We start from the raw sequence: 23455 nt of genomic DNA, 5'->3' as shown, positions 1-23455 counted from the left end.
TGTTTTGCTGATCTACAGCCCATTACAAAGCCATTATCATTTGAATGGAATTGCTTTATATAAACAATCTACCTTCTGTATTAAACAACAATAGACCACTCCATTGAAGCATTTGTTGTAGTATGTTATTTGTTTGTCTTTAATATGAAATGACTTAATAATGACTTTAATAATTTTCTTTGTAAAATTAATTTTGAATTAAATTTTAAGAAATACGAGCACTGGTTTCCTTTATACTCTGTATATTGAAGTTTGAATGTAATGAGTTTGGTACTGTTAAAAGCTTAAAAAACAAAAAACAAAAATAAACATAGGCCTATCAGAGCGTTAACTGTGAAAGTAATTAAGTCATGAGGTAATAAAGAAATAGTTCTCAAAAAGTAGAACTAGACTAGAACTACATATCTTAAAAATACATTCAAGCCAAATGCATCTTAAGAGTATAAAGAAAGATAGAAGGGATCTGTTCAATTAGAGAAAGAAATTCGACTATTTACATCAAAACAGTGCTTGTAGAAATAAAGAAAAATATTAACTGAAGAATTACGAGTGAGCTGCTGAAGCTGAAAAATTTTCCCGGGAGAGCCTAAAACTAACCTAATTATTGCTACATTTAGAATAAAATGTGTACGAATGATATCTAAAATGGCCGAAGCTATTATAATTACTAAACCAGGAAAACCAGTACATAAAGTTTTGTCATACAGGCCGACATCTTTGCTTCCTGTGATATTTCCGCTGTTTAAGAAATTTCTTTTTTAAAGAATTAAACCAATTATTGAAGTAAAAAATCTAATTGTGGCAAATTTGTTTTTATTTAAAATCCTTAATAAAAGGTATCTAATTAAAACACCCAATCGGACTAAATTACAAAACGTTTTCGGAATCTATATTCCATCATCATGTGTGTGTAGGTGTACATGTTTTGAGCCACTAAATATTTGGGTAAAAACCCGTTAAACGTTATTAATTTAAATTTAGGGGACATTATTCGATCGTAGTTATGATGTTAAAGTTACAACTGGAATTGATGACATGGCAGCGTAAGACTCTGGTCTTACGCTGCCGCTTACGCTTACGCTCTAAAACATGAGGTTGCTGGTCCTGAGATAAAGTGTCTACGAGGACTTGTTGATAGCAACAAGTTTTTTTTTTGGCGAGAGAGCAACAAAAAGTATTTTGTGATACATGGTATACAGCCAGCTACAGGGATTTAGTTTCCTTGTGGATTCTAATTGTGACACATCAACTCACTTTTAGGAATAAGCATTCAACAATCGATCAGGTACACAGAATCACAAATATTATCGAAAAATCGCTAGAACAAAATAAAATCTTCTTTGATGCAGAACAGGCTTTCGATAAAGTCTGGCATAAAGGTTTAATTAGTTAAGAAGTTTTTTTTTCTAAGCATTGCTCATCACTTTTACAGTCGTACAAAAATGAACAGCATTTTATATTTAAGCAGAAAGACTGTTTCTCAAGGTTAAAAGAAATTCCACAAGAAAATATATTGAGTCCGGTCCTAAAACTACTATACACGTGCGATATACCTGCCCTGAAAGACAACACAGTTGACATCCTTGCTGATGATATAGCTATGCAAGAAGTAGCTATGCAAGCACTAGTAAAGGGGCAACCAACATGGTTCAAATAGCAGTTAACCAAATCCAAACAAAAAAATTGAGAATCAGGCTGAATGTAGCTAAATCTGTTTACGTTATTTTACCATAAAAAAAAACAACATATTCCAGTTATAATCAACAATATCTAAGTACCATATTCATATATGTACTGAGTATTTAGATATAATAATAGAGGCCAAACCACGCTGGAAGGCTCGCGTCAGGAAAAGCGTTATATTATAAGGCATAAAAAATATATTAGCTTGTTAATAGAAAATACACTCTATCGATCGATATACTACTTTATAAACAAATATTGAGACCTGTATGGACTCATGCATGCCCACTATGGGGGTGTGCAAGATCAAGCAATATAACAATGATACAAAGATTTCAGAACAAAATACTGTAAAACATTAAAGATGCTCCTTGGTACGTGCCAAACAGTGACCTCTATCAGGACCTAGAAATGTGACACTGTGGTTATACTATTTCCACTGTGGAAACTAGTGGATAACTTCTGGGCAACCTAGAAGATTTAGGAGGACAAAGCCTTTTGAAATAGTTTAAGTGACAGTAAAAAAAGAGCAAGACAATATTTACCAAACAATATTCAATATGATAACTAATTAATCAATGTACCTGTTTAGTTTATAAGTGGACTGTAAATATTCATTTACCATTAAAAATATGCTTTGGAAACTAAACTTTGCAAAAAAATATTCACATTATTACACACAAGATTATTTCGTTATAATATTAACAAACGATAACATCAAGGAAAGCTGGGAAAAACTCAAAAATTACATAACTAACGCAGCAACAGAATCACTTGCAGAGGGAAAACTAACGAACACTAACATATCAAAAACGAAAACACCATAGTTTAGAGAGGAAGTAAAGACAAAATATGAAGAAAAGCCCAGTCTTTTTACAATACAGAACACAGCAAACACAATAGGCATATAACCTCTATAAACCAATTAGAAATGAGATGAATACTTTAGTTAGACAAATAATAAGAATGATTAGAGGGCAAAGAAAAGAGACGAATAAACTAATAAAAACGAAACACATTCAGAAGGAAACATGGGTAGACTACTTTCGATACCTATTTGCTAAAGATAACGATAATAAACCACCAACAACAAAGGTGACGACAAACGAAGAAATAAATATTGAGGATGAAAAGGTAAAGGAAATTAAAACAAAGAAAATTATCAGGAAAGGGGAGAATACTAAACGAACTTCTAAAATACGGAGGACCAGATCTGACCCAACAACAATTAAAACTAATCTAAAAAAGAATAGAACAAAACAGAACTCCTCAAGAATGGAGATCAAGGATTCTAATACCTCTCTTTAAAAAGGGAGACAAATCAGACTCGAAAAATTACATAGGAATTTATTTATTAAACACAACACTAAAATTAACAACCAAAGTGAAAATAAAGAAACTAAATGAAATTACAACACTAGCAGAAGAACAACAAGGTTTTAAGTCGGGAAAATCATGCACCGACGCTATATTTATAATGAGGCAAGTACAAGAAAAATCATTAGAATCATCAGAAGATAGAAAAATCATTTTTCATGGACATTAAGAAGGCATTCGACCACGTCAAATTAAAGGACGTTATCCACATTGTACGCAAGAGAGATACCTCTAGGAGTAATCAAAACAATCGAGAATATCTACCAAAAAACACAATAAAAGTAAAAGTAGAAGAGGAACTAACCAACCGTATTGAAGCTGACAATGGAATAAGACAAGGAGATTCCCTATTGGAACATATTGGACATATTGGACAGGGAGTCCTCTATTGTTCATCATGATTGTGGATGAAATAATAAAAAAAGTAATAACTAAAAAAAGATACCAAATGGGAGAAAAACAACCATATTGAAGACAATTTACAACGTATGCTGCACAAATGTAATATAACCGCCAGAAAATTTTACATGTCAATTTCTTTAGAACAAAAAAAAAATAAAATGTATGGTTACAACAGCAAATTTACTAAGATGTAAATTGGAGCTGGAAAATCAGATAATAGAGCAAGTGATGGAGTCAGATTATCTAGTTACGGAAAGCTCGAAACTGAAGTGGAAGATTAAATGAATAGAGCAAACAGAGCCGCAAGCTGCCTGAATGAAAGAATATAAAAAATATTGATGGTAAGACACTATGAGGCAGAGCTAGAAGTCCAGATATACGACGTAGATGCAAGGTGGAGAACATCAATAACTGCATAAGAAATACAAAAGTAGAATAAAACGATCATATAAGCCAAATGACAACAAATAGAGTAGTAAAGATGGCAAAAGACGGTTCCCCAATAGGAAGACGATCAGTAGGAAGACCACGAAAACGATGAAACGACAACTTACTGGAAGCACAATAAAAACAAGACAGAGTCATGTCTACATAAAAAGAAGAAGAAAAAGAAAAAGGAGAAGAAAAAGAAAAAGAGGTGTAAAGAAAACATAATTTTAAATTAGTATTTATTCATTTCTACAAAGTGGCTAACATCAAGGTTTAAATAGTATTATAAATATAAAAGTATTTTTGTTATATTTATATTTTCTGGCAAAAGCTTGATATTTGTGGTAAGATTGTATTAAAAAAATCATATCTAATAAATTAAACCCTTTGTTTCACAATTATACAGCCAAATACATTATGTTCGACTATTTGTCTAATCTGCACGTAATACCGTACACGAGGAAATATCGCTGCGGGTTCGTGCTATTGGGTATAGAGGTTCATTTCCATATTTTGTTTTGAAATATACGGCTTCGCTGAGTTCCTGTTTACGAAAGTTTATCGATATCGTACTTAGAGGTCTTTATAGTATTTCCGGCTTGATAGCCACGTATTTGAGCTAAGATTTCTCCAAAACAAATCGAATTTATATGGAAAGCATTTGTTTAATTGCTCTTTGCGAAAATAGTAAAAGCAATTACCAAGGTGGTGTAAATATAGGAAAGACAATTGTATTTATTTAGGTATATACATGTGATAAGTGGTAAAACAATATGATATAACAAAGAAGTTACTTCAAACAGGCATGAATACTTCAAAACTTCATATACCTTGGAAATATGCATCGAAAAAAAAGGAATCCTAAAAACATTAACTATTTTTATTTTATACTGAATTCAATATAGAGTATATAAAATAAATATTAGAACGAAAACGATAAATAATCCCATTATTTTACTATCCCTAGTCCAATAGTCAGAGATTTGATTTCTAAAAACAAAACTAACAAGCTTACTTTTGCTAATAATGTCATTTTTTGTAACTCAAAAAAAGTATGCAAAAAAGTTTGCGATTCCTACGTACAGGCTTTTCTTTAAAAAGTTTTTTCACTTGTAAGGGAACGGAAAAAATGTAGTTGAGGTAATTTTTAATAAAAATGTTAATTTGCAATTTTTGTATAGAATGAACCGTTTTCTCGGAAACAACGCTTAAAGCGACCGACGATTTTAAATGTCAGTTAAGCGCGCAAAATAAAACTGTAGTTGTTAAATAAAATTTGTATTAACTTGACGGTAAAAGTTAGACATCTTTTGATCAGAGAGTCGTATCAAATCAAATCCTTAACCATACTCAAACCCGACTCTCACCTTCACGCTGGTGTCCCCTGTAAACCGAGCAACCCAACTGGAGATCCGGTATCCAACTCGGGAGAAAAGTTGGGTCAGGAACTGACGAGAGCGAAAAGGGGGTTTGGCGTTGGGTTAACTACCCAACCCTGTAAACAACCTTTTACAGTTATGAGAGCTACAAAGAAATAAACCCGACTTTCTTACCTACGATTAACTCGCAAACGAAATAAGGATAATGATTTAAAAATTTGCACCTGGAACGTAAGAAGCCTTTATCAGCCTTTATCAGGCATCCTAAAAAAATAGCTGCAATATTTACTACAGTGGACATCCTATCCGACACGAATTTGGTACCGGATTTATTGTAGGCAGCAAGATCAAACATAGTATAATTGATTTCAAAGCTATTGATCATGTTGAATAAGAGAAGTTCCTTAATATTAGTATTATTAGCATCCATGCTCCAGCAAAAGAAAAAGAAAATGATAAAAAAGACATTTCTATGAAGCACTGTACCAAGAGTACGACGAGTGCTCAAAAAATAATATCATCAAAATAATAGCAGGAGAATTTAATGCCAAAGTCAGAAGAGGGAATATGTTTTGGCTCACCATCAGAAAAGAGAGCCTACACGTAGACTCTAATGATAATTGTCTTAGAATTATAAACTTTGCGATGTCTAAAAACATAATAATAGCTAGGACACATACAGACAGCAAATAAAAGATCAAATAAGGACACAAGAAGACATTAACTATCTATGGGCAAATATACGAGATATTGTGTCACAGAAATCAGTTGAAATATTGGGCAAAACCAAGTCAGAAAAAAGAAATCATTGGTTTGATCATGAGTTCGAAATGGCCACAAATAGAAAGAATGCATCATATCAAAAAACCATCGACGCAGGTTGTACACTGAGAAAAAAAAAGAGTACAGACGTCTTAGAAGAGGAAAAAAACGTACCTATCGACGTAAGAAGATGAAATACGAACAGAACACTCTCAATGAGATATAAAGTTTATTCGATAAAAAACGAGGAGACAGCATTGAATAGAATATGTACATAGCTGAAGTTGTGTAGTTTTGAAACACATACTTGTGCCATCGAGGTAAAGCTATTCTAAACGTTTTATTTGAAGTATACAGTCGCTGCGAGAATTGTAACCTGCTGGCAATACATGACTATATACAGCCTACAGTAAAAACATTCAGTTTTAATATCCCGTTTCAAACGTCTTGAATTATGGTTGGAATCGAAAGTTAGTCATGTTTTTGTTAAAAATAAGGAAATCATTATATTTGGCAATCGTAAGAAAAACGTACTTATGTAATCACAAAAAAGCATTTTTAAACATTTCATATCATTTATAATGTGAAAGTTTAAATTCACAGACTGAAAGGAAGGTGTTTCCATACAAGCGGAAGATACCTGGTACACTGATGCAATGGCTCAAAAACATGAAACAGTATAGGAGCCGGTCTAGTAGTGAGAAATATATTATTCTGTCATTATATCTAAGAATGTGACAATTATTCTGGCGAAGACAACGGCGAACGATCACTGCGTGGAAGAAATAGAAAGGCAAAAACGAACGTACCGTTCAATTGCCATCTTTACAGATAGCCAGGCAGTGCTTAAGGCACTCAATTCTGTAGAGGTCAATTCTACGCTGGTACGGGATTTTTTTTATTTTGAAAATACAGCTGTATCCACCAAAATGCTTAATAGCGGCGGCTACAGAATTACAAAATTAAATTTGATAAAATATTTCTCTAGGTTTTAAAAAATTTACAATATTATTGGCTGAAAAATTAATGCTCAATAAATAACTTGTATTGTTAGGTATGTTAAATGCGACACAAAAATTGACAAAACGAGAGTATACAATTAAAAGAACTTAGTTAACGGTAACTTGTACATTACATATTTCATATATGGGTAGATCACTTTTAGACAATAAATATGAATGAGTAAGTCCCATCGGTCCAATACGTGATCTCGTTAACATCCATTGTTTTCTTCTGTTCCTAGTTGAGGGTTCCCAAGCTGTATAAAACAGTATATGTTACTTGCATAAAACTCATTCTTAATAAAAGCTTTTTATAACTCTATACCAATTTTACTCGCGTATTGGTCCGTTTTTTTGTTGCCTGCAATATCATTGTGAGATAAAATCCATAAAAATTTGATACTTCTAAAATTTTCTTGAGTCCGCATTAGTTCTAGTTTTATAAATTTCTCAAGTGGTTTCTCAAGTAGCTGAGGAACTAAATGTAAGGTAAATGTTACATATTATAAAATTAACTATAGCTTCAATGTTACTCTTAACAAAAAAATCATTTGCAACCAAAGATTTTTTGACCAGTATTATAACTCCACCTAAAGGGTAATTATTCTCATTTACTCTGTATTTTCTAAAAATGTTAAAATATTTGGAATTACAGTTTTTTGAATCTTTGGATCCACTACTATGTTGGAACCACAAACCAGTGACAGGAAGAATGACGCCAAGAGTGGACCTAACAATAGTAAAACCAGTAGAAAGATGGAAATGAGAGGAAACAAACTAACAAAACTACAGAAGACAGTTGAACCAAATAGAAATAAAGAGAGAATTCCAATCAACATAAGAAGTGTAAAGAAAAATAGAAGAGATAACAAGGAAAATACAACAAGCTATGGTGGTCAACATCCCTAAAGGAATGACGAACAATAGAGGACTACTCATACCGAACGAGCTAAAGGACATCATTAAGGACAGAAGGACAGAAAAAGGATCAGAAGACTTTCCAAAGGACAAGAAGACAGGAACTTAAGGAGTATGGAGACGAACTTTCCGAAAAAATAAGAATAAGCTAATGCTGAAATCTAAACGAAGAGGAAAACAAAAGATGCCGCGAATAACAGACGATGAGGGAACTTAATTTAAAACTCAAGATAAAGTGGATGCAATCGCAAGAAGAATGGCAGCAACCCACAGGCAAAACCAAAACATTCGGATGCAAGAACCATCGGGGAGGTCAACGCAGAATACGAAAGAATAAAAAGAAGAAACGAATTTTTAGCAGAGAAAAAAGACTACATCAACCCAACAGAAAATGCCAAAATCATTAGAAGATTAAAAGAAAGCAGAGCAGCAGGAACAGAAGGAATCCACAACATTGCCCTCACGGAACTACCAAAGAAGACAATAGTACAAATATGTTTTAAAAATTCTCTAGTCAGCTGTAGAACACTTGTTGCTATGGTTACTATGTATTAAATAGTAGTATCAACAATACATATTGTCATAAGAGAGAAAATTTTGCCGGCAATATTTTCGACTGGTATGAAAGTTTGTTTCCTGGCAATTTTCGCGAAATAAATTTTGACATTTAAATCACGATACGTCAGTCGAGTGATTTTGTCACAATTTCATAAGCGAAAATTGCCAAAAGGCAACAAACTTAAATAAAAGCAGAAAAACATTTTGTCGGTAAATAATTTTCTCTCGAATGATAATCGACAAGACTATTTCACGAGACAATTTCCTCTTCTTCAGCCTTAAGTAATCCAACTTTGGAAATAGGCCTCCCCCAAATCAATCCAGTGTCTTCTATTTTGCGCCACTTGCTTCCAATTGTGTCCTCCGATCTTCTTAATGTCATCAGCCCATCTCATTTGTGGTCTTCCTCTGCTTCTCTTTCCTAACCATGGCCTCCAATGTTGTATTTCGTGATTCCATCTCTTATCCTTCAGTCGGGCATTGTGTCCTGCGAAGCTCCATTTTAATTTGGCAGCATGTTCTCCTGCGTCTTTTACTTTGATTTTGCTTCTAATCCATTTGTTTGTTTTTTTGTCTATAAGTCTCACCCCGAGCATTGATTTTTCCATCGCTCTTTATGCTTTTACTATTTTATCCATATTGGACTTGGTGAGTGTCCACGTCTGTGAACTATACGTGACTATAGGGAGGATACACTGATCGTAAATTCTGGTTTTCAAATATTGTTCTATTTTAGTGCTTTTCAAAATCCAACTCAGTTTTCCAAATCCTGCCCACGCTAACCTTATTCTTCTGGTAATTTCGGCAGTTTGATAAGTTCAAGTTGATTTTAATATATAAGTTCAAGTGATATTCATTGGCTTTCTTTATTAGAGTTCTGACTGTAAGAAGATGATCCGCTGTACTGTAACCTTTTCGGAATCCTGCCTGCTCTACCGGTTGATAGCTATCGAGCTTCGACATTAACCTGTTAGGTATTACTCTCATAAACAATTTGTACATTTGGGACAGTAGGAAGATTGGCCTATAGTTCTTGAAACAATTAATGAACCATATAAACGAAACATAATCTTTATTGATTTGTTAAAAATCTTAAATGTGCAATTATTATAAGATATAGTAGTTTGCTCATTCTTTTCTACCAAACCAGTGACCCGTTAATTTAATTAACTCCTCTTCAGAAACACCTTTCTTGAACAAGGCTGACACAGATGAAGATCGTTGAGAATGGTTTGTTATTTTATGTTTTTTTTTTGTCTATTTCAATTTTTTCAGCTAACATTTTTGTCAACTTAGATACGGTGTTGATTCCAAGTCAACAGTTTTTTAGCCAAGATCCATCCTTAATTTAAATTCAATCAGATCCATCATTAATTTCAAAAATAATCTAACTGGGCATAAATTTTCGTTTGATGAATTTCTTACCAGCCATTTGCTGCTTGCCAAAATTTTCGAGCAACCTTGATTTTTTTTTAAAAATGCTGTTGTATTCAATTCGGCCCGTAAGTTCTCCCATAATATCAAATTCCTTCTGGAAAAAATGAATCTTGCAGTTAAGGCCTCATTGCCTCTCCAAGCAAGTTCAAATGAGGAAAGGTGAAAAAACTGCTTAAACAGAGGTTTCCTCGTCGCAGCTTTGACTGATTTTTATTAGTTTTTTGGTAAATAATCCTTCTGAACTGAGTTTTCTTTTACCTTGAACACTTTCAAGCTGCCTCCGCTTGGTATCTCTGGCCAATCTTGCACATTTTAAAGATATATCTGTGAAAGGATCGATTTTTATATCGTAGTCTGTAAAATATTTTTCTTGTACCATTTTTGTTGTAGTATTACATATTGACTTTACAGAGAACTCTTTATAGTCTTCACCATTGCATTTTTTCATGTTAAAGGCATAACCCTCGAGAATTTTTGCTAGTTCCGTTATGGTAGTACATCTTTCAAGCATAAAATTTGTTACCCGGAGGAACTCAAAAATTTATGTCTAAATAGAGCTTCTGGACCTCTGCGTGTTCAATGGATTTTCCGAAACCAATTTTTTGATTTATTCACCTGACTGGCATCCAAATTTTGATTTTTGTCTGGATTTATTATACCTGTCCAAAATTGATTATGCCTCAATGACGTTTGTCAATCTGACAACAATAGAATTACCAGACACCTTCGTGACGGATCTGTCATAATTTTGTCGCTGAGAAAATACGGACAGAAAGGAGTTTTGTCAGTAGAAAACGTGGCGTTGCCATGACGTTTTATCAGCTAAATAGTGAAATAGTAATAAACTAGCGGATCAACTCGACATCGAGTTTTTTAAATGAAAATTTTATTTTGCGAGAAAAATATACAATATATACAATGACCGGAAGTAAAAATATTTTTATCAATAACTCAAAAACTATAAATGATAATTTCGTGAACTTACATTTTTGAACTCTACGTTGAATTCTCTATTGATTTGACTAATAAAAACGAAACCGGAAGTCGACCTCAAAACCGGAATGCAATTTTTAGTTCATCAAATGTTGACATGGATATCATTTAGCAGTTAATTTTGCATGCTGATCACGAATCCGGTGTCAGATTTGCTCTATCTTGACGTTTTATGCGCGTTTCGGGTCACTTCCGGTGTCGGATCGCAACCGGAAGTACATATTTAGATTCGTCTCGAGGAGACCTTTTGATCCATATATACATTGTGGGGTCTAAAACTTAAAGTAAATTTTAACTAAAGTAAAGTAATTTTGCAACTGCAAGGGGTTATGCAGAAAAATATCCTAATCGAGATAGACCAGGCAGACGATTATTTGTTTCCATTGATCGACGTTTACAAGAGACAAGCACATTAAGACAACAACTTGTTAGTAATAATGGTCGACCAAAAGTAAATACAAACGACGAAGAGATTATGGAAGCAATTGAAAAAATATCTGAAAGCAATACAAGAGTTGTAGTGGCTCAATTAGATGTTTCTCACTTGATGATTTGGAGATGATTTAAAGAACAGCAGTTTCATCCTTATCACTTAACACCCGTTCAAGAATTACTAGATGAAGATTTCCCCAAAAAAATACGGTTTAGGAATGGAAAATCACACAAAATGTCAATTTCAATAATCAAATTTTGTTTACCGACGAAGCTATGTTTAACAGCAATGGCCTTACGCACATCACAATAACGCATCGCATAACACGCACATCTGGGCCAAAGAAAACCCCCACGCAAAAAAAATCTCTCATCACCAAAGAAATTTTAAAGTCAATGTTTGGACAGGAATTGTGGATAATAACCTAATAGAGCCAGTATTTCTTTCAAACAATTTAAACGGTGAAAATTATTTACACTTTCTACAAAACGTGTCACTGGAGTACTTAGACAAGGTCAATCTTGCAGTCAGGAAAAATATGTAGTTTTTACAGGATGGTCCTCCCATCGTATTACCATAATGAAATAAGAGAATATCTTTTTGATCAGTATCCTGGACGTTGGATTGAAAGGTGCACTGAAGCACTTATTTCTTGGCCACTAAGAGGTGCAGATCTTAACTCAATTGACTTTTGCTTCTGGTTTTATGAAAGTGTAATTTCAAATACCTGGGGTTTATAATCACAAAAAAGGCAACAACAGAGGAAGAAATTACACAAAGATTAGGACAAACAAGAACAGCAATCCGACAACTTAACTCAGTATGGTGGGATAGACACCTAAATATGAAGACAAAAACGCAGATTTATAAAACATTAGTGCGAAGTATTATGACATATGGGGCCGAAAATTGGATCATAAACAAGAAAAAACAGCAGTAAGATAATAGCAACAGAGATGGAATGCCTGCGAAGATGCTGCAGAGTAACAAGAATGGATAGGAGAAGTAATGACAAAATAAAGCAAAGAACATCAATAGAAACAGACATACTAACATATATAGAACAAAAAAGACTAAAGTGGTATGGACATGTAAGAAGAGCTAGCGACAGCAGATGGATAAAGAGAATAACCGAATGGAGCCCCATAGGAAGGAGGAAAAGAGGACGACCCCGAAAATCCTGGAGGAACGAAGTAGACGACGCCATGAGTAAGAGAGGACTAAACGATGGAGAATGGAACAACAGAGAGAGATGGAAACGGTTGAGCGAGGGAAGGCAGTGAATACTGTAGAATCCCTAAATATATATATATTTATGAAAGTGTACGTATATTCCGTACGAATTATGAACAAATAACAACTTCTTTTTCTTCTTTTGGTGACTATTCTTTTCGAATATTGGCGATCATTCTGGCTATAATTATTTATTTATTTATTAAAACAACAACTAAGGAATATAATCATAAAGCTGCAAATCGATTTTGTCAGAAGCCCATAATTTTCCAAAATATTCGATTTTCCCTTTTAAGACGGTGTTGAATGTGTATTCAAGAAAATGTAAAAATCCACCACATATTTGTAAATAGTTAAGTAATATTATAGAGACCTGGTAATAATATGAAAATTTATTTATATTTTACATTTTGTTAGATACTCAGAAAGTACTTTTGAAACATATTAAAAATGAAGCCGTATCTCGATAAAAACTGGCTTATCGAAAAAATACTTCTTCTTATGGTACCCTATCCAATTAGTGGATGTTGGCGACAATTCTGGCATCCTCCTCTCGGTTTTGTGTTTTTTTAAAGAGTGCATGGGCATCGAGATTTGTCCAATCCCTTATGTTTTTAAGCCATGAGTATTTATTTCTTTCTTCCGATGCCCCGTTTTCCTTCTATCTTCCCTTTCATAATAAGCTTTAAGGACTGGTACTTGGAATTTCGAAATAAACTGCCCAGATAAGCAGTTTTTCTTCTTTTTATTATTGGCAGCAATTCTCGTTCTCTGTCCATTCGATTTAATACTTCGACATTTGTTGTGTGATCTATCCAGGGAATTTTAAGTAGTCTTCTAAATACCCACATTTCAAAGGCCTTCAATCGGTTCTACACATTGGCCTTTATGGTTTAGGTTTCTACACCATATAGCAGTATGAGGTAATGTAACATTTTACAAAGAGATCATCATCATCATTGGTGCTACAGCCCTATAAAAGAGCCTCGACCTTCCCAAGTCTATTACGCCAGTCAGCTCTATCCGTTGCCAACTATTGCCAGTTTGCTGCGCCTATTTGTCTACCTGTTTACAAAGAGATATCGAAGCGTTAAGTATAGGCTGCTGCTGCTTAGCAAGGTTCTTATATTGCTGTTGTATTGCATACTGTATAGTAAATGCTGTTCTGGCTTGCTCAATCCTGCTACTTATCTCTATGTCTGGATCTAGATCTTCAGTTATCCAACTACCGAGATATCTGAACTTGGGGACCTTTTGAATGTTCTTATTATTTACTCTTATAGTTAAAAATACTAAGAGGCGAAAAAGTTTTAAAAATATCGTGTTTAACTAGACATTAATAATTTAAATAGAACGTATACAAACTTTGAAGGTGGGGGAGGAGAGGTTAAAAGAACAAAAGCCCCATAAAATTTTTATGCAGTGTTAAAATTTCAGTTTTTTTTAGATATTTCTGCCATATAAAAGTCTCATATCCATTTTCAATATAAAATCTAGCAGTTTTCGATATATTTGAAAAAATCGATTTTAATTTTCTAACTTCAAAGGGCTGTAACTTATTTTATGTGCACATTTGTACTAAGGTAACTCAGATTCAATCGAAATATTTTTAGTCGCAGAATACGTGATTTAATTTATGACCACTATTTTGTTTCACTCTGCATATCTACGCTTATTTCTCATTTGGTCTTAAAATAAACTATGTTATCGTTTCCATATTGAATATTAGTTAGGTGTTAAAATTTGACGAAATTTTGACTAACATTCTAACACCAAAAAATTCAAACTTTTTTTGGAAACTTTCTGGTGTATGAATATGTAAATCTGATACAGATATATTCCATTACAAATAGTAGGTCTTTGTATAGCAATTCTTTACACGAGATTACACTATTCTTTTACGAATATATTTACATTCAGTTTAATTGCGTTATTACATTTTCTATATTTTGCTTCCCTAAAATCTTCTTCATATAACAATATAATCTTCTTCTTTGGGTGCCGTGTCCGTATTCAGACGTCGGCCGTCATCATGTTTACAATTTCCTGAAACCTTTCTCTATCGGCTGCTGCGCGAAATAATTCTTCTACTGTGAAACCACACCATTGTCTAATATTAGGCAGCCATGAATTATAAGGCGAAGTAGATGGTATTTAGGTCCTTTAATTATATGGCCGAAGTATTCTGTTTTTCTCCTCTTTATGGTGTTTATGAGCAGACGTTCTGAATTGATCATTTGAAGAACATCTTCATTGGAAGTGTGCGAAACCGACGATATCTTTAGGATTCGTCTATAGCACCACAATTCGAATGCTTAACTTGTTTAGCATTGTGGTTTTAACGTCCATTTTTAACGTATCGCAACCATACAATAGGATGGACCACACATAACATTTCAGGACCTTCTTACGAATATTCGGGTACACGTAAACTCATCACCAATTACCATAAATACCCTCGTACATAGTACAAACTCATCACCGCCATAAAAGTAGGGTTTTCAAAATAGACCCTAAGAGATTGGTAAACTGATCACTGGCCTACCTGCACCCCGGATCAGGTATAGACCATAAAATCCCAGCAAACGGTTAGTTTTTGGTAATTTCACAGAATAATCCAAATCCAGATGTCTTAAATGCAACTGCATTTTATTGGTTTTTATTTGAGAATTCCACAAAATTCTATTAATGCGGACAAAAAATGATGGTGATGGTTATCAATAATTTCAAATTTCAATTGCGAAAGTCTCTAAAAAAATCGAATTGCCTTTTGTGGACTTGTGCGACGAAAGGGTGTAAGGCTAAATGTCATACAACTGGTGAGTAGAAATTCTATACCGTTTTTGTTTAGTTGTTTCGCACTGTTTTTCGCGAATCATCCTGATTAAACAGAAAAAAATCAGCGTAATTAAGTTCTTTAAGTTAACTGCATAAGATGTTTCTTGCAGGCAAGGCATAATATTACTTTGTTGCTGTAGATTACCTTTTCTGATATTATATTTTGAGATTTCTAATTAAATTGTTAAAGGCACATTGTTATATGCATATAATATATATATATATATATATATATATATATATATATATATATATATATATATATATATACAGGGTATCCAATTAAGTCGGCACCATATGTGAAACCGTTTTGTTTTTAGTTTTATGAATTTTGTTACATATAATAATTATGTTACATAAAAAGTTTTGAATGATCTAAAACCTAGAATACAATGATCAGATATTAAATTTTTTTTAGTTGTATACGCGGTTTATCAAAAAAAAATGAATTGTGGATATTCTCAAGTCTTAATAAAATTCATGTTGTTTAACGAACCGCGTAAATGACTGAAGAATACTAATATCTGATTCTGAAATTGATTGAAATGATTGAAATTCTATCATTCAGAACTAGAGAATAATTTTTTTTTCATAAAACTTAATATAAAAAAATTTCCATATGGTACCGACTTAATTGGACTCCTAATATAAGTATATATACTGAAAAAGCGATAAACGCCTGTAGTCAACGCTGATCAGTTAGACTACAAAACACAGCTACATATTTGGGTGTGCAGCCGAAGATAGGACAAAGAAGTACTCTTTTTAGTGTACCAAGCTTTCGCAAATCTTTATTTGCATCATCAGGGTGCTACAATAAACAAAATTAGTACAAATTACAGAATAAAAATGATTTTGTATCTTACACTAATTGAGGTTAGTTGTCATGATGTTTATAAAATGAAATGAACAACTCATTGACTCCTACAAATAATGGCGAAAACTAACCAAAAAATGTAAAAAAATTGCTTTTAAAAGCACTCTAATTGTGGGATCTTTGTACAAGTCATTAAAAAATAAAGTACAGGAAACTGTTCTTAAGCATTTTGATGCATTCTGTCACAATAAATGCATTGCTGATTACTTCAAATTTAAAAATTTCCGCCAATGATGCCATAAAATGTAAAGCTTTGCACGTGTAAAAAATTAAGTTTCCTTCGACTTCAATGCACTAATAGCACACTCAAGTTTTTAGCTTTTCCTATTTTTCAGATATTTTATATTTACTAACTGTCCAAAATCGTCTATTATTTTCAAGATAGTCAAATAGCGCCAAAACGGTAAGACAGACCGAATGTATGCTTAACAAATTATCTCGAAAATTCAATGAGAAATATAAAAATGCAATGAAAATCAAATAACGAAGGTGGGACTACTTCCGATATAAACAAAAATACCACATATTGACAAATATTTTCATTTTAAAGTTCACTATCGAAATCCTATGTAACTAAATTTTTAGATCTCAAAACCATTTAGATTGGCAGATACGTCTAATAGGCCACACAGTGAGACATATTAATATCTCAGTTAAATTTTAAAGCTACTTGCTTAAAATAATTTCTGAATTTATTAAATTATCACATAAACGAGAAGTATAACAGGTAAGAGGCAATCTTTCGCATTAGAAACCAGGCAAAAATCCCGGTGATGAGTTTACCTATCTGCGGTGATGAGTTTACCAATCTCCAAAGGATGCCGGTGATCAGTTTACTATATCTCCGAGGGTCTAATAATTTTATAGGGGGCTATATAGTGATGAGTTCGTACACGTCCGAATATTCATCGACAGGTTTCTGTTGCATAAAACTGGTTTCCAGGTCATAAAAGCCTTACGTGATATTTCGATCCTGGTTATTACAATATCAATATAATACAGCTGTTTAAATTATGATACGATACGCTATAGCAGTAAAAACAAACAAATTTTTATTATCAACTTTTCTAGATTAAACTTGATCTTAAAACTACCAGAAAGCAATTTGTTTCCCAATCTCTTCTTAATTGAAAATGCTTGGTAAGAAATTTAACCATAACTAAAGTTTGTAACGATATATTTATTAAACCAAAAGTACAATATTTTCTAGAAACTTATTCGAACTTAAACAGGTTGCTAAGTTCTTAAAAGTCGTTTTATACAGAGAGTGAATTATGGAGAGAAGTACCATTACTTATACACAGAGAGAAGCAAATTAAGCCGTTAAGGTTAATGTAAAATAGAATTACCTCTGAAAATAATCGGATTTTATTTCTATAAAATTGTAGTTGGTATTATGTTTAAAATATTTATAGCTTGTCTTCGGTGTTTTGTTGAAAGCAGATCCGTAAAGTATAATAAATTCATTATTTTCTAAAATATATTTTCTATAATATTTTCAAGAAAAGCTGAACCAAGCCAAATTTTAATTTTTAAAAATAAAAAAATATATATTATACAGGATGATACATACTAATTTAATGACGTCATCGTCATTTTTTTAATACCGTATCTGTATTTGATGCACAAGAAGAGCAAAGGAAGAATACCGGACTCTAAGAAGTGAAAAAAGATTACATATAAGAAAAAAGGCAATTTGAATAAAAGCAGTTAGAAAACATAGAATGGCTAAGAAATTAAAACGAAGCTCGAAAGTTCTACAAAAATGTAAACACAATGAGTAAAGAGTTTAAGCCAAGAATAGGGAGCTGTAAGGATGGAGAAGGAAATATCTTAAGTAATACGGCCTTAATCTTGAAACGATGGGTTGAATTTTTCGACGCAAAATATAACGGCCATTATATCGAAGTAGCAGATAACACCGTAGCAGATCGAAATGATTGGAATCTATTTGACCCAAACGAAAGGCCACCTACCACTTAAGAGGTTACCCAAGCCATTAAAAAGATTTAACATGATAAAGCACCAGGAAGTAATCAAATTTGTAGTGAACTCTACAAGAATGGGTGACGACCTGCTACAAGCACTACATTAACTTTTACTTCTTGTCTAAAATAATGAGACCATGGCCTGTGAATGGTCTTAAGGCATAATATGCCCGTTATATAAAAAATGCAATCAGCTCCAGTGCGACAACCACAGAGGTATAACCATGTTAACAACTGGTTACAAAATACTAGCAAATATTCTCTACGAAAGGCTACAAGTTTACACAGTTGGCATAGTTGCCAAATACCAGGCCGGATTTACTCCAGAAAAATTAACAATTGACCAGATTCATTTAACAAGACAAATCCTCGAGAAGACATTGGAATTTAACAGTACTATACCAATCAAGTAGCAAGCGAGATTTTGAGCAATATTTCTTAGAATTGGAAACAGCGGTAAAACAGGTCGGTCTAGTCATCAACAAAGACAAAACCAAGAACATGTTAGTTACTAAGGATCCTATAGCAAATGACGAACGGAAAACAGCATTGGGAAGTTATATCTTTGAAAGTGTTGACCGTTTTACATACCTTGGCTCGCTAGTGTCTACTATCAATAAAACAAGCTAAGTAATTAAAAGACGAATAAACCTTACAAATAGGCATACTATGGATTCCAAAAACAATTCCACTCAAGAAATATCTAGAAAAAAGCTAAAATTATTATACACAAAACACTGCCGAGGCCGGTCCTGACATACAGGGCGGAAACATGACTCTAACGCAGAAGGATGAAAGGCTTGTGGGAATATTCGAGCGTAAGATACTCCGCAAAATATTTGGAGCCATCAACGAACAAGAGCAGTAGCACAAAAGATTTAATTTCAGATTATACCAACTTAATGAACCAGATGTCGTAACGTTCATTAAAATACTACAACTTAGATGGGCCGGACACATAATACGAATGCCTGACAAGATGATTGCTAAAAAGCTAACGATAGGAACACCTATAGGAAGAAAAAGCAGAGGCCGACTGCGAATTAGGTGGGTGTATGAAGTTGAGACCGATAGGGATACTACAGATTAGAAGAAAGAAACTGAACAGAATAGCGATTAATCTTAGAGTAGGTCAGGATCCACAGAGGATTGTCGAGCCAAATATGATGATGATGATCTGTATTTGATGAAATCATATTATAAACTTCAGATAATTCTTAACGGGGTAATTTCCTCAAAATATGACATTTAGGGAAGAAGGCATTCAAACGCGTACAACACTATCTACTTTTCGATTGACTGCATGCAGCAGGACTTAAATTGCGGTATAAGACTGCTATAATACTTATATTACATTCAAGTAGTCTTTATCCAAATTGGAGATAATTGTACTGAAAAATTTGTCCCATCAAACGTGGAGTACTTCAGGGTTGTGTTTTGGCACCCAGTCTTTTTTATATTTACTCTGAAGAAATTTTTATAGGGGCCTTGGATGACAGACAAGAGGGAGCAAGACTAGGAGGAGAAGTAAACAAAAATATCAGATATGTTGGCGATACATCCGGTCTTATAGAAAATTCTCAAGATCTTCAGACATTAGTAAATCTAGTCAAGGCAGCAAGTTATCGGAGGGGCCATAAAATTAACAATTACAAAGACACAGTGGATGGCAGTTGAAAATATTAATACAGATCAGGATCTGATTTCTCTTAATATAGAAAAAAAAAGTTTACACTATTTAAAATACCTTGGCAGCTGGTTAAACGTTAATTATGACTCTGATAAAGAGACAATAACCAGGATCGAAGTATCACGTAATGCTTTTCTTCCTAATCCTAAGTGCCTTCTCTGTTGAGGTTGGCGATCAATATGGAAAATTTCTGTCTGTTCTGGGCTTGATGAATTAATTAATTTTCTCTTGTGTGGGTCCAATCTCTGATGTTTCGTAGCCAAGATTTTTTCTTTCGTCCTATGCCCCTTTTACCTTTAATCTTGCCTTCTAATAATACCTGGAGCTGCTCAAATTCCCTATGGCGCATTATGTGTCCTAGATGTGACGTCTTTCTAATTTTGATAGTATCGACCAGATGAGGGCGTGTGTTCATTGCTCTCAGTACTTCTTCATTCGTAGTCCAGCTTATTCTTAGCATTCAGCGGTACATCCACATTTCAAATGAATTTAATTTATTGACATCATACTGTTTTAATGTCCAGGTCTCACAGCCATATACATATAATAGAGACCACACATAACACTTTAGTATTCTCAATCTTATTGAGACCGATAGCTTGGGGTTACAGAGCATTTTACGCATATTTATGAAACCAGTTCTTGCTATTTCAATGCGTCTTCTAATTTGTTTTGAGTGGTCTAGTTAACTATTTAGTTCTCTGCCCAGGTGTATGAAGCTTTGGAAACTCTGAAGGGTGATACCATTTATTTGTATGTTAGGTGTAACTTGTTCATGGGGTTTTTTGTGGAATACCAGAATTTTGGTTTTAGAAAAGTTAATGTCCAATCCCAGCCTGTGACTTTCTTCTGATAATATATTCATTAATATTTTTAGTTGGTCTTTTGTTTCTGCTAATACTACGGTGTCATCGGCATATCTTATATTGTTAATGATGATTCCATTGGCTCTGGCACCTTCAGGGTGATCTTCAAGAGAAGCTCTAATTATATGTTCGGCATATACATTAAATAATAGGGAGGATAAAATGCACCCTTGACGCACTCCTCGTTCTATGTTGATGTACTTGGTGTTTTCGTTCTCTGTTCGAACGCATCCTGTGTGGTTCCAGTATGTATAACTTATAATAGCTATGTCGTATCCGTCCAACCCTACTTCTTTTAGAACCTCAATCAATTTTCCGTGTTTAATGCAGTTTAATGCCTTTCTATAATCGACTATAATCAACAAAGCACACATACAGCCGTTTTTAAACCTCAAGATACCTTTCTGCCATCAGTGTCAATCCCACAATTGCTTCTCTAGTGCCTGTACCCTTTCTAAAACTATATTGAGAACGACTCAGGTATTCTTCACACTCATTGTGAATTTGGTTATAAATTATACGTATAAAAATCTTAGCGGCATGACTCATTAAGGATACAACTATATATGTGGATGTTAGTCAGTCATGCGGTATTATGCCATGTTCATATTATAATGTTGCAGAGGTATGTTAATTTCCTGACAGCATTATCGCTTAGGTGTTTAAAATGTTCGGCTGTTATTAGGTCTTCAGCGGGTGCCTTGTTGTTCTTTGCGTCTTTTATTGCCTGCAAAACTTCTTCGGTAAGAATGTTTAATTTTTCATCTGTATCTATTTGTGGGAGCTCTTCTGTTCCCTGATCATCAAACAAATCTTTTAAGATATTGCTCCCATAGTTCTTTTTGATTTTCAGGGGCTAATTCCATTTGGCTTTTCTTGTTTGTTACAATCGATAAGTGTTTGGGTTTCCATATTCCAGCTACTTCTTTAACCTTTCTGTGTAGTTTTCTATCTTTGTATTTCATTTGCAAATTTTCTACCTCTTCACATTTTTCTTTCATCCACTCTTCCTTAGCTACACTTATCTTTTTCTCAATTTCCCTGTTGAGTTCTTTGTATCTTGTTGGGTTTTTGTTTTTTACCGTCCGTCTCCTCTTCATAATTTGTAATATTTCGTTTCTCATCCATGGTTTTCTATGTTTAAGGTTTTCTTTCTGTATACTTTGGTCTGCTGCCTCCAAGACAGTATTTTTAATTTTCCCCCACATGTCTTCAATATTTTCTTTTATTGTCTTCTTCTTAGTGGGAGCTATTGTCTTAGACTCTAACTGCGGGTCTACCATGTCTTCATACTTCTGTTGCTGTCAGTAATGATCGTTAAATCACTTAAATTTAAGATACCCAATCTTCAATTTAAGTGATTTAACGATCATTACTTTAACCCTGGAACTGCACTGTTGGGTCTCAGAAATCCAGAGAGTTATTCATTGCAATGTAACATGCGCATGAGTGGTTTATGTGTGTCGTCACTTTATGTAAATTCACTCTGTCGTAAGCCGAGTTAGAATACGGGTCATCCGCTGCATTTTAGTGAAACAACGAGGTAAGATATTTCCTGAAGTACAAGCATGGGTACCTCGGACCCAAGGGTGATGTTTACGGTAATAATTTTGTTTCAACTTATTTATATTTATTTTAGTATGATGGCGTCAACTAGTAGAGAAAATAGTCGAGTAAAGGCATTAACTAGCAGAGAAAATCGTGGTCCTTTAACTGAGGTAGAATTACAGAGAGAGGCAGACAATTTATGGAAGAATGAGAGTGAAAACGACATCGTAGATGATATGTTTGGAGGAGACGAGTCTGATGAAGATTACGTTGAAAAGCAACTGTCAGACAGCAACAATGAACAAAGCGACAAAGAAGACGAAATAGTGAATGAACCAGTTAGAAATATTCCTAGTTTACTGGGGAAAAATGGTCATCGATGGAGCACACAAGCACCAGCAAGACAGGGTCGTACAAAACGAGAAAACATTGTAATACATTTACCTGGCCCCAAAGGAGAAGCGAGCACAGATCAATCTCCTGAACAATCTTGGAATTTGTTGTTCAACAAACAAATGATAGATGTTATTGTTTTGCACTCAAATGAAGAAGTCATTCGTAAATGCAATGGTATTAGACAGCAAAGTTACAGAAGACCAGTAGGCTTTCATTGGGCTGTTATTTTTAGCAGGTACATTACGAGTATCTAACTGTAACTTAGATGAACTTTGGTCAGTAAAATTTGGAAATGGAATATTTCGGGCGACGATGTCACAGCAGCGATTCCAATTTATAGCCTTATGAGGTTTGATAGTAAGGACAGTAGAGCAGAAAGAAAATTAGTGGATAAATTTGCACCTATACGAGAATTATTCGACATTTTTGTGAATAACTGTAAATCGAATACTGTACTGTAGATGAACAGCTTGTAGGATATAGAGAAAAATGTTCATTTCGAATCTACATGGCTAGTAAGCCTGATAAGTATGGAATGAAAATAATGATGCTAAATGATTCAGAAACATATTATATGCTCAATGCAATTCCATACGTTGGAAGAGTAACCACAGAAAACAATGAATCAGTACCGGCTTATTATGTTC

The 23455-nt window shown here is 33.8% G+C and overlaps 1 protein-coding gene across 4 annotated transcripts in view; it reads right to left on the bottom strand.

Moving 5' to 3' along the window:
* Elk (Eag-like K[+] channel) overlaps window positions 1-23455 on the bottom strand; it is a 1090653-nt gene that overhangs the window by 346537 nt on the left and 720661 nt on the right. The window lies entirely within an intron of this gene.

This window comes from Diabrotica undecimpunctata, chromosome 3 (genome assembly GCF_040954645.1).
Source record: "Diabrotica undecimpunctata isolate CICGRU chromosome 3, icDiaUnde3, whole genome shotgun sequence".
Classification (NCBI taxonomy): domain Eukaryota; kingdom Metazoa; phylum Arthropoda; class Insecta; order Coleoptera; family Chrysomelidae; genus Diabrotica; species Diabrotica undecimpunctata.
The sequence above is the reverse complement of the archived record's forward strand: the minus strand, read 5'-3'. Positions and strand labels throughout refer to the sequence as shown.